Source organism: Rhinolophus sinicus, chromosome 18 (assembly GCF_057876585.1).
Source record: "Rhinolophus sinicus isolate RSI-liver-muscle chromosome 18, RSI-T2T, whole genome shotgun sequence".
Taxonomy (NCBI): domain Eukaryota; kingdom Metazoa; phylum Chordata; class Mammalia; order Chiroptera; family Rhinolophidae; genus Rhinolophus; species Rhinolophus sinicus.
The window spans coordinates 27,912,268-27,931,005 of record NC_142518.1 but is presented as its reverse complement, the minus strand read 5'-3'; the positions used below and the strand labels follow the sequence as shown (position 1 = coordinate 27,931,005).

The 18,738-nt window shown below is 36.9% G+C and overlaps 1 pseudogene; it reads left to right on the top strand.

The window, feature by feature from the left end:
* Positions 1–13,899: 13,899 nt before the first annotated feature.
* On the top strand, positions 13,900–15,186 carry LOC141569573 (protein FAM47E pseudogene; annotated as a pseudogene).
* Positions 15,187–18,738: the final 3,552 nt, after the last annotated feature.

Genomic DNA, 18,738 nt, shown 5'->3' with positions numbered 1-18,738 from the left:
GAAATAGAGAACAAAAAAACAATAGAAAAAAATCAATGCAACAAAGAGCTAGTTCTTTGAAAAGATTAGTAAAATTGACAAATCCTTTGCTAAACTGACTAAGAAAAAAAGAGAAACACAAATAAACAAAATCAGAAATGAAAGAGGAGAAGTTACCACGGATGCCACAGAAATACAAAGGATCATCTAAGCATATTATGAAGGCTTACATGCCACCATATTCAATAACCTAGAATAATTGGACATCTTCTTAGAAACATATAGCCTTCCTAGGCTGAATCACGAAGAACTTGAAATCTAAATAGACCTATGAACAGTAAGGTAATTGAATCAGTCATTTGAAAGCTTCCCAAAAGTCCGGGACCAGATGGCTTCACTAGTGAATTCTACTAAATATTCAAAGAGGATAATACCTGTCCGACTCAAACTCTTCCAAAAAATTGAAGAAGAGACAGTACTCCCTAACTCATTTTGTGAGGCCAACATTACTCCGATACCAAAACCTGGTAAGGATAACACAAAGAAAGAAAATTACAGACCAATATCTCTGATGAATACAGATGCAAAAATCCCAAACAAAATTCTAGCAAATCAAATGCAACAATGCATTAAAAAGATTATACATCACGACCAAGTGGGGTTCAACCCAGGGGCACAAGGACACTTCAACATATGCAAATCCATCAATGTGATACACCACACATAAACAAAATAAAGGACAAAAATCATATGATTATATCAACAGATGCAGAAAAAGCATTTGACAAGATACAACATCCATTTATGGTTAAAACACTTAATAAAATGGGTATAGAAGGAAAATACCTCAACACAATATAGGCTATATATGACAAACCCTTAGCTACTATCATAATTCATGGTGAAAAACTGAAGCCCTTTGCTCTATGTTCAGGAGCATGACAGGGCTGTCACCCATCACCTCTGCTTTTCAACATAGTATTGGAAGTCCTAGCCAGAACAATCAGACAAGAGAAAGAAATAAAAGGCATCCAAATTGGAAATGAAGAAGTAAAACTGTCACTTTTTGCAGATGATATGATGCTTTATGTAGAAAACCCTAAAGACTCCACCAAAAAGCTATTCGAAACAATAAACAAATAACATAAAGTTGCCGGCTACAAAATCAGTATACAAAGGTCCATTGCATTCCTATAAATGAACGATAAATCTCAGAAAAAGAAATAAAAAACACACACACACAATTTTCTTGCATTTGTAACAAAAAGAATAAAATACTTAGGAATAAACTTAACCAAGGATGTGAAAGACTTACATACTGAAAACTATAAGACATTTTTAAAAGAAACTGAAGAAGACACAAAGAAATGGAAAGACGTTCTGTGTTCATGGATTAGAAGAATCAACATAGTTAAAATGGCCATATTATCCAAAGCAATATATAGATTTATTGCAATCCCCATCAAAATCCCAATGGCATTGTTTAAGGAAATAGAACAAAAAAATCATCAGATTTGTTTGGAACCACAAAAGACCCCGAATAGCCAAAGTAATCCTAAGAAAAAAGAACAATGCTGGAGGTATCACACTTCCTGAGTTCAGCTTGTACTACAGGGCTACAATAATCAAAACAGCATGGTATTGGCAGAAAAACAGACCAATGGAATAGAATTGAGAACCCAGAAAAAACCCCATATAAATATATGCAGATAATTTGAGACAAAGAAGCCAAAAACATACAACAGAGAAAAGACAGCCACTTCAATAAATGGTGCTGAGAGAATTGGAAAGCAAAATGCAGAAGAATGAAACTAGACTGCGGTCTGACACCAGGTATCAAAATTAACTCAAAATGGATCAAAGAGCTAAACATAAGACCTGAAACAATAAACTGCACAGAAGAAAACATAGGCACTAAAATTATGGACCTTGGGTTCAAAGAGCATTTTATGAATTTGACCCCAAAGGCAAGGGAAGTAAGAGCTAAAATAAATGAATGGGACTATATCAAATTAAAACGCTTCTGCGCAGCAAAAGAAACCATCAACAAAATAAAGAGGCAACCAACCAAATGGAAGAAGATTTTTGAAAACAACGTCTCTAATAAGGGGCTAATATGCAAAATATGTAAGGAATTCATACAACTCAACAACAACAAAAAAACCAAACAATCCAATTAAAAAATGGGCAGAGGACCTGAACAGACATTTCTCAAAAGAAGACACACAAATAGCCAATGGACATATTAAAAAATGTTCAACATCACTAATCATTAGAGAAATACAAATAAAAACCATAATAAGATATCACCTCACCCCAGTCAGAATGGCTATCATCAACAAGACAAATAGTAACAATCATTGGAGAGGCTGTGGAGAAAAAGGAACCCTCATACACTGTTGGTGAGAATGCAGATTGGTGCAGCTGCTATGGAAGGCAGTGTGGAGGTTCCTCAAAAAATTACGAATAGAATTACCATATGACCCAGCAATCCCTCTCCTGGGTTATCTACCCCCAAAATCCGAAAACATTTATCCATAAAGATATATGTGCTCCAATGGTCATTGCAGCTTTATTTATGGTGGCCATGACATGGAAACAACCAAGGTGTCCTTCAATAGATGATAGGATAACGAAGATGTGGTTTACATACACAATGGAATACTATCCTGCCATAAGAAATGATGAAATAGTACTATTTGTGACAACATGGATGGATCTTGAGATTATTATGCTGAGCAAAATAAGTCAGACGGAAAAAGTCAAGAACCATATGATTTCACTGATATGTAAAACTGAAAACAGCAAAAGAACATGACAAATAAATGAAGAAACAAAAACTCGTAGAAACAGATAATAGTTTAGTGGCTACCAGAAGGTAAGGGGAGTGGGGGGTGGTAGGTGAGGGTAAGGGGATCAAATATATGGTGATGGAAGGAGAACTGACTCTGGGTGGCGAACACACAATGTGATATATAGATGATGTAGTACAGAATTGTACACCTGAAATCTATGTAAATTTACTAACAATTGTCACCCCAATAAACTTTAATTGAAAAACAAAGAAAATCTAAATAGACTGGTTAACTGTAAGGAAATTGATCAGTCAACCAAAACCTCCACAAAAGCAAAAGTCCGGGACCAGATGGCTTCACTAGGGAATTCTACCAAACATTCAAAGAGGATCTAACACCTGTCCTCCTCAAAATCTTCCAAAACGTTGAAGAAGAGGCAATACTTTCTAACTCATTTCATGAGGCCAACATTACCCTGATACCAAAACCTGGTAAGGATAACACAAAAAAAGAAAATTACAGACCAATTTCTCTGATGAATATGATGCAAAAATCCCAAACAAAATTCTCACAAATCGAATACAAGAATGCATTAAAAAGATTATACATCTTGATCAAGTAGGGTTCATCCCAGGGGCACAAGGATGGTTCAACATATGCAAATCAATCAATGTGAAACACCACATAAACAAAATAAAGAACAAAAATCATATGATTATATTCATAGATGCAGAAAAAGCATTTGAAGAGATACAATATCCATTTATGATTAAAACATTTTAAAAAATGGGTATACAAAGAAAATACCTTAACATAATAAAGGCCACATATGACATACCCTCAGCCAATATAACTAACGGTGAAAAACTGAAGCCTGTTGCTCTACGTTCTCGAACAAGACAGGGCTCTCCCCTATCACCACTGTTATTCAACATAGTATTGGAAGTATTAGCCAAAGCAATTAGGCAACAGAAAGAAAAAAGAGACATCTAAATTGGGAATGAAGAAGTTAAACTGTCACTGTTTGCAGATGACACAATTCTTTATATAGAAAATCCTAAAGACTCCACCAAAAAGCTATTAGAAACAATAAACAAATAACGTAAAGTTGCTGGCTACAAAATCAATGCACAAAAATCCATAGCTTGCCTACATACTAACCATGAAATTTCAGAAAAAGAAGTGAAAAAGAAATCCTTTTGTAATTGCAACAAAAAGAATAAAATACCTAGGAATAAACTTAACAAAGGATGTGAAGGAACTATACACTGAAAACTATAAGACATTTTGAAAAGAAATTGAAGAAGACACAAAGAAATGGAAAGATATTCTGTGTTCATGAACTGGAAGACTCAACATACCTTTCCCCCCCAGAAAATAAGACCTAGCTGGACAATCAGCTCTAATGTGTCTTTTGGAGCAAAAATTAATATAAGATCTGGTCTTACTTTACTATAAGACTGGGTCTTATATAATATAATATAACAATATAATATAATATAATACCGGGTCTTATATTAATTTTTGCTCCAAAAGATGCATTAGAGGTGATTGTCCAGCTAGGCCTCATTTTCGGGGAAACAGGGTAGTTTGAATGGCCTTATTACCTATAGCAATATACAGATTTAATGCGATCCTCATCAAATTCCCAATGGCATTTTTTAGAAGAATTAGAACAAAACAATTATCAGATTTGTATGGAATCACAAAAGACCCCGAATGGCCAAAGCAATCCTAAGAAAAAAGAACAATGCTGGAGGTATCACACTCCCTGACTTCAGCTTGTACTACATGGCAACAATTATCAAAACAGTATGGTGTTGGCAGAAAAACAGATACACAGACTTATGGAATAGAAATGAAAACCCAGAAATAAACCCACATAAATAGGGGCGATAATTTTTGACAAAGGAGCCAAAAACATACAATGGAGAAAAGACAGCCTCTTCAATAAATGGTGCTGGCAAAATTGGAAAGCTACGTGCAAAAGAATGAAACTGGACTGCTATCTGTCACCATGTACCAAAATTAACTCAAAATGGATCAGTGACCTAAACATAAGACATGAAACAGTAAACTGCATAGAAGAAAGCATAGGTACTAAACTTATGGACCTTGTGTTTACAGAGGATTATATGAATTTGACCTTGAAGGTAAGGAAAATAGAAACAAAAATAAATGAATGGGAATATATAAAACTACAAAGGTTCTGCACAGCCAAAGAAAGCATCAACAAAGAGTCAACCAACTGAATGAGAGAAAATATTTGCAAACAACACCTCTGAAAAGGGGCTAATATCCAAAATATATAAGGAACTCATACAACTCAACAACAACAAAAAACAAACAATCCAATTATAAAATGGGCAGAGGACATGGATAGACATTTCTCCAAAGAGGACATACAGGTGGCTAATAGACATATAAAAAGATGCTCAACATCACTAATCATCAGAAAAACGCAAATAAAAACCACAATGAGATATCACCTCACCCCAGTCAGAATGGCTATCATCAACAAGACAAACAATTACAAGTGTTGGAGAGGCTGTGGAGAAAAAGGAACCCTCATACACTGTTGGTAGGAATGCAGACTGGTGCAGCCGTTATGGAAGGCAGTGTGGAGGTTCCTCAAAAAATTAAGAACAGAATTACCATATGACTCAGCTATCCCTCTCATGGGTACACAGCCCCAAAATCTGAAAACATTTATCCGTAAAGATATATATGTGCTCCCATGTTCACTGCAGCTTTATTTACGGTAGCCAAGACATGGAAACAAATAAAGCGTCCTTAGATAGATGACTGGATAAAGATGTGGTATATATACACCATGGAATACTACTCTCCCATAACAAAAGATGAAACAGTGTCATTTGCGACAAAATGGATGGATCTGGAGATTATTATGCTTAGCGAAGAAAGTCACACAGAACAAGTCGAGAACCGTATGATTTCACTGATATGTGGGATTTAAAACTGAAAGCTACAAAGGAACAAGACCAACTAATAAAGAAACAAAAACTCATAAACACAGACAATAGTTTAATGGTTACCAGAGGGTAAAGGGGGAGGGGGGTGGTAGATGAGTGCAAAGGGGTCAAAAATATGGTGATGGAAGGAGAACTGACTCTGGGTGGTGAATACAGAATGTGATCTATAGATGATGTATTTAAGAATTGTACACTTGAAACCTATGTAATTTTACTACTAACCATTGTCACCCCAACAAATTTAATAAAGAAAAAATAGAAATCACTTAAAGGTTAAAAAAAGAAAAAAAGTATAACTTTTCTTTGAAAACTCTAAATCTGTGTGCACAAATAAAGTTTTATTGGAACACAGTCATACCCATCTGTTTATGTATTGTCTATGGCTACTTTTGCACTACAATGAGACAATTTAGTAATTGTGACAAAGATCATGTGGCCTGCAAGGCAAAAATATTTACTATCTGAACCTTTATAGAAAATTTTACTGACTCCTTTAATCTATTATATATATATATATATATATATATATATATATATATATATATATATATGAAATTAAATAGCAAATATATAGAGAGGGTACCAAAAGTGTATATACATTTTAAGAAAGGACAAAACTATTAAAATTGTAATACTCAATATATACTGATAACAAAGATAAATACAAGTCACGTTTGACTTCTGCAATTACAAGAGGTGCTCAAAGTGGTTACCATCAGCGTCCAGACACTTCTGATTACGGCGAACTACTGCATGAGTAATGCTGACCATCTCTTAAAATGTGTATACTGCATTTTCTTGGTACCCCTGGTATAGATTAAATTAATGATGCCATTTCTTAAATTGAAAGAAAGATAATACATGTTCATATAAGAATAAGATAAAGAAAGCTATTTTAAAGTAAAAAATAACTATTTGCTTAGAGCTCTTTGAACCCTTTTTAAATCTCACTAATTTTAATATTCCAGGGGTCAAAAATTCCTGAGGCACACTGTCATGTCTTATAGTCACTGCCGATTATAATATCTCCCCATGTAATGATTGGATATGCAGAGATTCCACATGACTCCAAACTGTGGAAGTTAAATGTGAGGTAATAACAGCCTGAACGTCACAAAGACAGACTAACTTTCTTCCCCATTGAATCGGCTAATTAATTGGACGTCCACAAAGGTGGGTTAGCCTTCATAATATTTTTTCAGTGTTTTATATTGAATGCCTTTATACAGGGCCTGCACTTGCTATGTTATCACTGTCTTCGTCATTTCCTTTTTTTTCCTCGTCATTTCTTAGAAACCCTTGACCCACTGCAAACATTTAAATGACCTCCCTGACCCAGGTGGACATTTGAGTTTGTAACCTTTGAACTAAAAGCAGAAGGTGCCCTGAAATGACTACAGTCTACAAATTACTAAAACATTTTCATGAAAATTATTAACTCTTATAAATGAGGCTATTATCATTTTGTTTGTGAGCCACCAGAAATCCCTATATGTTGCTAGTATTCATGTTAGCATTAATGTTAGCACTAAGTTAGGGAACAAGGATATCTGATTTGTTGCAGAGGATGGGCATGGGTCTGCAATGAATGTAGTTTCACTGGCTTCTTCCCACCCTCTGCCCTTTAATCACAGTTCTTTATCATCTAATGGTCTTACATTAATTCACCCAAGCAGTTCTCATGCCAAATATACTCTAGTTTGTATTTTCTTAATTTAGGTTTCCCAGGTATCAGATTTCTAGCATATGACTCTCTGATATAAAATTACTTTTTGACAGAATAAAAATAAACGTTTAAATCTTTTATACAAACATTTTTATGCATAGCAATCAAACATCAATATGCTTTCTTTAAGTAAATTAAGAATGAGATTATTCCAAATGTAAAGTATCATTTATTTCATGGAATTTAAACTTGAAGTTTACCATTAAAAGGTAATAGAATACAGTTCATTTAAAAGTAGTGTGTTACTGGGGTGGTCTGGATGGCTCAGTTGGTTGGGGCACAAGCTCTGGGCAATGGGGTTGCCGGTTCAGTTCCCGCATGTGATGGTAGGCTGCACGCCCTGAAAGTAAAGATTGGGGACGGTGACTGGACTTGAAGCTGAGCTGCACCTTCCACAATTAGACTGAGGGACGGCCGCTCGGATCTAATGGGCCCTGGAGAAACACACTGCCCCCCAATATTTCCCAATAAAATTTTTTAAAAACTTAAGAAAAAATAAAAAGTAGTATGATACTACTGATGAATGGATAAAGAAGATATGATATATACATTCCATTATATATATATTCCATTTTATATGTATATGTGTGTGTATGAATATTATGCAATAAAAAGAATGAAATCTTGCCATTTTTGGCAACATGGATGGACTCAGAGGGTATTATGCTAAATGGAGTAAGTCAGACAGAGAAAGACAGAAACCTTGTCATCTCACTTATATGTGGAACATAAAGTACAAAATAAATGAACAAACACAATAGAAACAGACTCATAGATACAGAGAACAAACTGATGGTTGCCAGATGGGAGGGGGTGGAGGATGGGTGAAAAAGGTGAAGGGAAATGTGGTCAACAACATTCTGATACGTTTGTACTGTGGCAGGTGATTACTAGAATTAGTGGGGTGATCACACTGTAAGGTATATAATTGTTGAATCACTATATTGTACACCTGAAACTAATATAACCAACATAATATTATACACCATCTATACTTAAATAAAAATAGTTTTAAAAAGAATAAACAACCGAATGGACTTAAATAAAGATGTATGTTCAAACCATGACTGAGAAATGATATCTAATCTGTAACTTGTGTATTAGAGACTTTTCTGTGATAATAAAGGAAAGCTACACAAGATCAGAATTGAGAAAAAAACAAACACCTAATATAGGATGGTGAGGCATTGGTATTCTTTTTGTGGATTTTAAAAGGGATGTATATCACGAGCATTAGGAGAAAATGCAAAATAGAATAGTATGAAATTTAAAGAAGAATCTAAGTTTTAGTAAGGTATTTCCCAAAATTTTTAATGATGAAGACCAGTGGTAAGAATGTGATAAGGCATTTGATGGTTAAGCATTCTTTGGAGGCTTTTGAGAGGTTGGTTTCACAAATTTGTGGAGACAGAGCAAGTAAAAATAAATTATATTTCCTCTTCAGCTGAAGACAGAGAAAAAGGGACCAGAGTTACCCTCTGAAACAACCAAAACATAAAAATAAAAAAATGGCAAAAATATAAGACAATAGTGTGTAAGACACTAGACATCAGGCAGCAGATATTAATCCCTGAGAGTTAGGAAATAAATGAGCTGAGCCCTGTAATTGCTACAAATATGTACTGAATTTCTGGGCCATGGATCAGGGAAGGGGAATCCAGGAGGAGACCAACAGTCACTCTAAATCTATGAGATGAAGCTAAGAGAGACTTTTAGAGAACAAGGTGGGTACAGTTCTCAGTACCGGAGAGGATGACTTTATGCAGAGAGATAACTCCAGAAACATTCAGAGCCCCACCCCCACCCCAGTTGTTCTGCTGATTATCCATCAGCTCGTGCTTGTGAGGAAGGTACCTGAGGCCAGGAAAGGACCATCTAAAAAGATTATAAGTAACAGTGCCTGGCCCTCATCCCAGGCTTGGAATAGTGAGTGTTCCTGCCAGCCACGCTGGAAAACCTCAAGATTCACAGGCACTGCATAGTGTACATGGAAGGGTCTTGCCTCAGCAGTGGGGAATAATTTGCCATAGATTGAGCACTACTCTGTTTCTGCCTATTAAATCTTAAAAAGGACCCCAAAGGATTAGACCATTTATAAGAAACTTAAGAGCATCCGGGAACAAATTCAAAAATATTTATAAAAATACAAAGCAATCTGCCACCCACCTCCATACCTCCATAATATTCACAATTTCTGGCATCCAATAATAAATTATCAATATGAAAGAAGTAGTAACATGCTTCCTAGAATAAAGAAATGAATCAATCAATCAAAACCAACCCAGAATTAACAGATGTTACAATTAGCAGGAAAGAACACTGAAAAGTCATTATTTCTATATTTCAAATGTTCAAAAAATTAAGTAGAAACATGGAAAAATCAAACTAAAACTTCTAGAGATGAAAATTTCGAAGTGTGATACGACAAAACATGTTGTAAGGCATTCATGACAGATGAGATATTGCAGAAGGAAAGATGACTGTATTTAAAGATTTAGCAAGAGAAATGATCTGAAATGTAACACAGAGAAGAAAACAATTAGATGAGCATAGTACCAATGAGCTGCACAAAACTTCAAGCAGTCTGATATATGGATAATTGCAATCTACGAAGAAGAAGAGGGAGAAAGCGGGATGGAAAACACATTTGAAAGAATTAGGGCAATTCCATCCCTGACCTCAAATGTGATGGAAACTACAAACACACAAATTCAAGATGTTCAAAAAACCCCAAGCCCAAGAAACATAAAAAAAGACACCATGGCACATTACAATCAATTTGCTCAAAAATAATGATAAAGAGAACAGCCAGAGTTAAAAAAGACACATTACGTATAAACAAACAAATATCAGGGTGACATTAGACTTCTCATCCAAACCAAAACAAGTGAGAAAACAATGGAGTCATATATTTTAAAGCATTGAAAGAAAAAAACCTACCATCCCAGAGTTCCATGTGCAGAGAAAACATCTTTTAAAAATCTTTTATAAAACCAAGGCAAAATAAAAAAAAATTTAGACACGTAAGAGAGGAACAAATTCATCACTGGGTGAACATATAGTGCAGTATGTTTTCCTTCTCTCTGAAGGAAAATGATACCAGATGGAAATACTGATCTACACAAGAGAGAAGAATAATGAAACATATAATTACATGGATAAATACATAAGATTTTTATATGTTAAAATCAATTTAAGGAAAGTAATTTAGAATGTACCGCCTTTCCCCGAAAATAAGACCTAGCCGGACAATCAGCTCTAATGTGTCTTTTGGAGCTAAAATTAATATAAGACCTGGTCTTATTTTACTATAATATAAGACTCGGTCTTGTATAGTACAATATAATATAAGACCTGGTCTATAATATATATAAGACTATAATATAAGACCAGGTATAATATAATATAATATTATATAATATAATACCATGTCTTATATTAATTTTTGCTCCAAAAGATGCATTAGAGCTGATGACCTGTCTAGGTCTTATTTTCAGGGACACATAGAAGTATAAAGGTTATAAAATATATACAAACTAATGAGTGCCAACATGCTATAGGCTGAATGTTTGTGTTCCCCCAAAATTAATACGTTGAAACCTAATTTCCAGAATGATGGTATTTAGAGGTAAGGACTTTGGGAGGTGATTAACTCATAAGGGTGAAGCACCCATCAATGGGATTAGTGCCCTTATAAATGAGGCCCTAGAGAGATCCTTCACCCCTTCTGCTATGTCAGGACACAGCAAAAAGATGGCTGTCTATGAACCAGATACCAAATCTGCCTGCAATTTAAACTTGGTTTTCCCAGCAGCCAGAACTGTGAGAAATACATTTCTCTTCTGTATAAGCCACCTGGTCTATGGTGTACTGGTATAGCAGCCTGAAAGGACTAAAACAAAAATTGGTACCAAGAAGTGGGGTGTTGCTGTAACAAATACCTAAAAAATATGGAAGTGGCTTTGGAATTGGGCAATGAGTAGAGTCTGGAAGAGCTTTGAGGTGCATGCTGGGAAAAGTCTACATTACCATGAACAGATCATTAAGGGCAACACAACAATAGATCAAAGTTGGGAGGAGAAAGCAATCAAATGGAAAGTGGAAAAAATATTGGGAAAAGTCCATGAAACAGACCAAAAAACCCTTTTTCTTTCTTTTTTTCAAACTTTTATATATTTTAAGTGTGGTTTTCCAGGACCCATCAGCTCCAAGTGAAGTAGTTTCTATCTAGTTGTGAAGGGAGCAGCTCACAGTGGCCCATGTGGGGATTGAATCGGCAACCTTGTTGTTAAGAGCACTGTGCTCTAACCAACTGAGCTAATCGCCCCCCTCCCTGAAAAACCTGTTTCTTTAAAGAGAGATCAATAAAATGCATTCTTCTCTAGCCAGTCTTATTAGAGGGTAAAAACACAAAGAAGCAGATACAAACTACAAAAATCAACAATAGAAGAGATGACATCACTGCAGATTCCAAAGATATTTAAAGGATAACAGGGAAATAGTATGGACACTTTAGGGCAATCATTTTGACAACACAGATAAAACATATTACTTAGAATACACAAACTAACGAAGCTCATTCAAGAAAAAATAGATAATCTGTATATCCCTATGTCTATTAAAGAAACTGAATTTGCAGTTAAAAAAAAATACCTTGCCACAAAGAAAATTTCAGGCCTAGGTGGCTTCACTGGTGACTTCTACAAAATGTTTAAAGCAGAAACAATATCAATCCTACACAAATAGTTTCAGAAAATGAAGAGGACGGGATACTTCCCAAATCATTCTATGAAGCCAGTATTATCCTGACAATAAAGCTAAACAAAGGCATTAAAGGAAAAGAGACACCAGATATCCCACCGAAACATAGATGCAAATATATTTTGGAATATTTTAGCAAACCGAATTTAACAGTAAATACAAAGGATAATATATCATGACAAGTGGGCTTTATCTCAAGAATTTGAAGTATTTTTACCACTTGGAAATCAATCAATATAATTTATTGTTTTAACAAGCTAAAAAGTAAAAGCCACGTGAACATCTCAGTGGGTGCAGAAAAAGCATTTGATACAATCCAAGTACCTAACACAAAGCATTTGTCACAAAGCCTCAGAACACTAGGACTAAAAGGGAACTTACACCAAAAAAAGGTACATATGAAAAACCCAAAGCTAGCATCATACTTAATGGCTTTCCCCCTAAGACCAGGAACGAGACAAAAATTTCCACTCTTATCACTTCTATTCAACATAAGTAGTTTCCATCCAGTGCAATAAGGAGAGGAAAAAAAATATTGCAATTGGAAAGGAAGAAATGAAACTCTCTTTATTAACAGATGACATGACAATGGACATAGAAAATTTGACAGACTCTATAAAAAAGGTACTAGAATTAACAAGTGAGTTTACAAAGGTTGCATGATACAAGATCAATATATAAAAATCAATTAAATTTCTGTATATTAACAATGAACATGGAAATTAAAAAGTGATAAGTAAAATTTTTAGTTGCAACAAAAAAATAACAATCCATAAAAGAACAATTGATAAATTGGACTTCATCCAATGTAAAAACTCTGCTCTTTGAAAGATACTGTTAAGACACTTTAAAAGAAAAGCCATAGATGGAGAGAAAATTTTACAAATCAGATAGTTGATAAAGGACTGACACCCAGTAAAATACACAAAGAACTCTGAAAACTCAATGAGATATCAAGCAACACAATTTACAAATGTGCAAAAAATTGAGTAGACTCTTCACCAAAGGAGAGATGCAAATGGACAATACGCACATAAACAGATGCTCAACACCAATAGTCACAGGGAAACGCAAATTAAAACCACAGTGAGATACCACGACACACCTGTGAGAACAGCCAAAACTAAATGACTAACCAACCACAACGAGTGTTGGGAATATGTGCAGGAAGTGAGTACAATTCTCATACACTGCTAGAAGGAGTATTGAAAAGTACAATCACTTTGGAAAACTTTCGTGTCATTTTTGTTTGTTTGTTTTTTAAACATTAAACACCTGTCATAAGCTCCCCACCATTCAACTCGTAGCTAAAATTTACGCAAGGGAAATGTAAATCCGTGCCCATACAAAGATGTGTACATGTGAAATATTTGTGGCCGCTTTAGCTGTAAAAGCCTCAACCTGGTAACTTTGTTCATCCAAAGGCGAGTGGCGTGGATAAATTCCGCTGTGACCCTGCAGTGGACAGCACTCGAGCACAAAAAGGCATGCGGCCCATCCTGGGAGACTGCGGGCTGCGCAGGGCGCGCGCCTTGACCCGCCTCCAGAAAGAAGCTGGCCGCACGTGGTAGCGGTCTCCTAGCGACGGGAGAAGCTGGGACAACAAACGGCTGAAGCCGCTTGTCGCCCTGGCACCAGCGGTACCATGGAGGACAAGAAGTGGCTGTTAAGGCCTCAGCCGCGGCAACCAATGCCCCTGGGCATGAACTATAAGCCCTGGTATCAGGACAAGTTACCTTCCAAGTATTTCGCACAGCACAAGAACAAGCTTCTGAAGTTCCCCAGCTCCCTGGACGGCCGGCGGTGGGTATTTGTGAAAGAGGGGCTGGATGACTTCAGGACGGGATGTCCACCTTGCAAGAATCTCATCACTCGCGGCCCTACGGAAGGTTTTCTCCCCATTATTGCTCATAGAATTCCCAAACCTGCCCCCCAAAAGGATCGGGTAAAGCTGCCCAACAAGGCAGACCTGTTTTCCACACTCTCACCAGCCCAGCAAGCACGGAAGGCATTCATAGAGGACATCGAAGCCAACCTGACCAAGCATCCCTTGGCTCACTACCCGAATCTGGAGGACGTTCTGCCTGCCGACCTCCTATTAAAAGTGCTGAAAGTGCTTGATCCTCACAGGAAGCTGGAGGACACATGGGCCTATTGTCAGGGCACCAAGAAAAGAAGGAAGTCCCCCGCAAAACTCTGTGAAAGACGTCCTACCAAAGTCTACCTGGACCCTCCCAAGGAAACTCCTCTGTTACGTTCAGACAATTGGCTTCTTGGGGAAAAGGAAAACAAGAAGTCCAGCACAGAGGATATTCCCCAAAGTCCTCCTCTTCGCAAAACAATACCAAGAGAACTTACTAAATTCTGCAGATGGACTGATACTTTTGGAGACTTGGGCATTGATGAAGAGTTCATCATGAATCATGTGACATTTGACATTCGCGATGATTACAAAGTCACCTATGATACCGGCAAAATAAAGAACATAAGCCAGGTTCCTTTGGGAATAAAGTACAGCAAACAGCTGGATCAAATGAAAGAGAGAAAATTCTCCATAGAGGAAGAAAACTTGGAGAGTGAAGACCAGAAACCACCGGATCTTCATACACCCAGCCGGGTGAAGATGAGGTATGGAGCATGGTACCTGAAGCCCAAGTTGTGGACAAAGCTAATAAATGACGAACCTTTGATTGACCCCAAAATCTTACTTGAAGCTCAAGGTGCGAACCTGAAACCAGACATTATTGATGATCTTTATGGAACAATTGCCTTTAAAGATTTCATTGTAAGCAAGGGCTACAGGATGCCGGATGTGCTTGAGAAGGTGTTTATCAGGAAAGGATGGACTTATGATGCCGTTAAGACTCCACTACACCGAGTAAAGATAGTCAACTTAAACGTGGAAGATGAAGATGCACAGGGAGGCGATTAGACAGTTTTCTATTTACTACTTACCTGGCTATCTTTCTCATTCTAACATCAATCAGAATTCGTGATGAGTGTCCCACTGTGTATGGACAACCTTGATTCCACAACATCTGTAATTTAACACCTAATGCTTCTAAACATTTCTAAATAAACTTTTGCTTGGGTTCACCAATCAACTTGTTGCAATCAACTATGGCGTCCCCTTTCTTCACTGAGGTTTCTTAGTGTCTGAAGTACTGTTTTGGCCGCTTTGAGCACTCTAATATTTTTTCTTTTTTTTAAATTAAATTTTATTGGGGTGACAGTGGTTAGTAAAGTTACGTAGGTATCAGGTGTACAATTGTGTAATACATCATCTGTATATCACATTGTGTGTTCACCACCCAGAGTCAGTTCTCCTTCCATCACCATACATTTGATGATTTAAATATTCACAGAGACTATTCCTTCAAGTCCTGGCATCAGCTTTCAATCTCATTACCTCCATTGGTCGTGTCCGCATCTCACCAGACACTGATCCCCACAGTCAGACTCTAGACTTAGTTATTGGCGATGAAGACACCAACTTCAAATCTCAATTTCATTATGGTGGCTTCTGCCCCCTGCTTCTCACCTTGTTGACCACCCTTTTTCATATTCGCAAACCTCTAATTCTTCAATTCCAACACGATTTCCAATCCAATGACCATTACTTACCACCCTTTCAGCACGAGTCATACCTTATGTTTTCATTTCCTTTCTTTCCCAGCTTAGATTGCATTGTCCACTACTATCAGTTCTTTGAGTATAGTTTTAACTCCTCCTTTCTTTCTCACTCTTATATTCTTCTCATAGAACCCCAACCCTGGTTAAATCTTAATCTCTGTCATTCTTGTGCCAGTGCCCAAACAATTAAATATGGCTAGAGAAAAGTACGCATCACGCTGACCGCTTACATATATGGCATAAATCTTAGATGAGCCTCAGCACTAGCTGAAAGTCCTACTCCATGTCCATCATCAATATATTCTCCCACGGGGCTGGCCCGGTGGCTCAGGCAGTTAGAGCTCCGTGCTCCTAGCTCCGAAGGCTGCCGGTTCAATTCCCACATGGGCCAGTGGGCTCTCAACCACAAGGTTGCCAGTTCAATTCCTCGAGTCCCGCAAGGGATGGTGGGCTCTGCCCCCTGCAACTAAGATTGAACATGGCACCTTGAGCTGAGCTGCCTCCCGCATGGCTCAGTTGTTGGTTGAAGCACGGGCTCTCAACCACAAGGTCCTCGACTCCCGCAAGGGATGGTGGGCAGCGCCCCCTGCAACTAAAATTGAACATGACACCTTGAGCTGAGCTGCCACTGAGCTCCCAGATGGCTCAGTTGGTTGGAGCGTGTCCTCTCAACCACAAGGTTGCCGGTTCAACTCCCGCAAGGGATGGTGGGCTGTGCCCCCTGCAACTAGCAATGGCAACTGGACCTGGAGCTGAGCTGCATCCTCCACAACTAAGACTGAAAGAACAACAACTTGAAGCTGAACAGAACCCTCCAGAACTAAGATTGAAAGGACAACAACTTGACTTGGAGAAAAGTCCTGGAAGTGCACACTGTTCCCCAATAAAAGTCCTGTTCCCCTTCCCCAATAAAATCTATATATAGATATAGATATAGATATAGATATAGATATAGATATAGATATAGATATAGATATAGATATATATGATATGCTACAAACGTATATGCTACAAACGTATAAAGTAGCCAAGAAAACTTTTTGATGGTGTTTATGCAGTCTGATTGCCTTCAACAAAACCTCACTCTTAGCTTTTGCTTAAGATTAAAACGTGTATTTGCAAAACAAGAGTCAGTAGTAAGGCCTCCTATTGTTTACTGGTGATGACTATTTTCACTGAAATGAATTGTCCTTGGAGAAGTTATGTAAGTTTCTCCGCTGCAGCAATTACCTACATTTGTATTAATTTTCATACAGACATGAATAGAAGTAAGCACAATTTGGATTTTGTAACACCAGTGAGACTTCAAAAAAAAAAAAGGACCTCAAATCCACAGTTTTTAGAAGGAGAAGGAATTCAGGAGAACCTTAAAAGTAATTGTGTTAGTGTAGCTTCTTAAAGATTTCAAAAGGCCCAATCACAATCTTTGTAGTGTTTTGTTGTTGTTGTTGTTTTGAGGTTTACAATATAGAGAAACCCAGAAGTATTGTATCCATTTTATAACTGAGAAAACTCCAGGTCACTGAGTTATCGAAGGTCAAATACGAGGTTTGAGTCAAAGTCTTCTAGTCATGTGTATGATTTCCACAGTGACATTCAGCAACATCATGGACAATGAAATGGTCACCTTGGAACCTTGGATGCCCAACTAGGACCCAAGCTAGGGTAAGAACATATGCACCAGGGCCTCTAATAAAGGAAACACAAGGATATACTTTCATTTTCTGGAACCAGTCTTACCCTGCTCTTTCATGTTGCCTGGTACAGCAACCACAGCTTTGTCAGTTGTGAGGCTAAATTCAGCTCTGGAAGGATATAAAAGCCACAAACCAAATGGAATTGGATTGAGTGTCCAGTGATACCCACACCATGCTCTACTAATCTCTTATCATCTAACAGAGGATAAAGATATTGTCGTCTTTTCAATCTATCATTGGAGCAACTAAGCAATCTTTAGTGTGCGTAATAAAAACTATGCCTTTAAGAAAGAAAAATATTTAGAGCTTTGTTTATTCAACAAATATTTGCATCATGGGGCAGAAATTGAGAGCACATGGAAGAATTGTAAGATAATGAAATAGCCATTCCTGTTGTTTAGTACTTTACAAAATGGAAAACCTGTGATTTCTTAATTACCCTCTTTTCACGGATTCTTTTTTGCTGAAGTACACAGCACTTAACGTTTTGAAATTATATCATCCTAAAAAAGTATATTATAACTCATCTTAACTATTTTTTGGAAAATACTTTTTCTATTTGCAGCAATCCTTGTAAAAACAAGCACTATGAAATTATTAAACAATGCTAACCATGTCTATGAGATCATATGGTATTTGTCTTTCTCTGACTGAGTTATTTCAATTAGCATAATGTTCTCTATGTCCATCTATATCATTGCAAATGGTAAGATTTCACGTGAACTATAATTTAATATGTATATATAGTCATGGGATATGGAGTACAGCATAGGGAATAGACTCAATGGAATTGTTATATATACGATGTCAGAGGGACAATAGATTGGGGGAGGGGGTTTATCACTTTGTGAGGGGTGAAATGTCTAACTATTATATTGCTCTGTATACTTGAAACTAATAAAAAATGCATGCTAAAAATTGCTAACCATGTTAATTATGTTTATATTAAAATTGTTTTAAATAAAGATTTGCTTAAGTTTGGAAAATATGTTACAGTAGGCTGTAGCAAATTTTCTGTTATAATTTTCTTTGGTGATGTGTATGCCCACATAAGCCTCTACTTTAAGCCAGCCACACCCCTAAAGTTGACGGTATCGTATACAAATATTGTAATAATCAATTGTATTACAGTGTCACATAAAGGGTAACAAAAC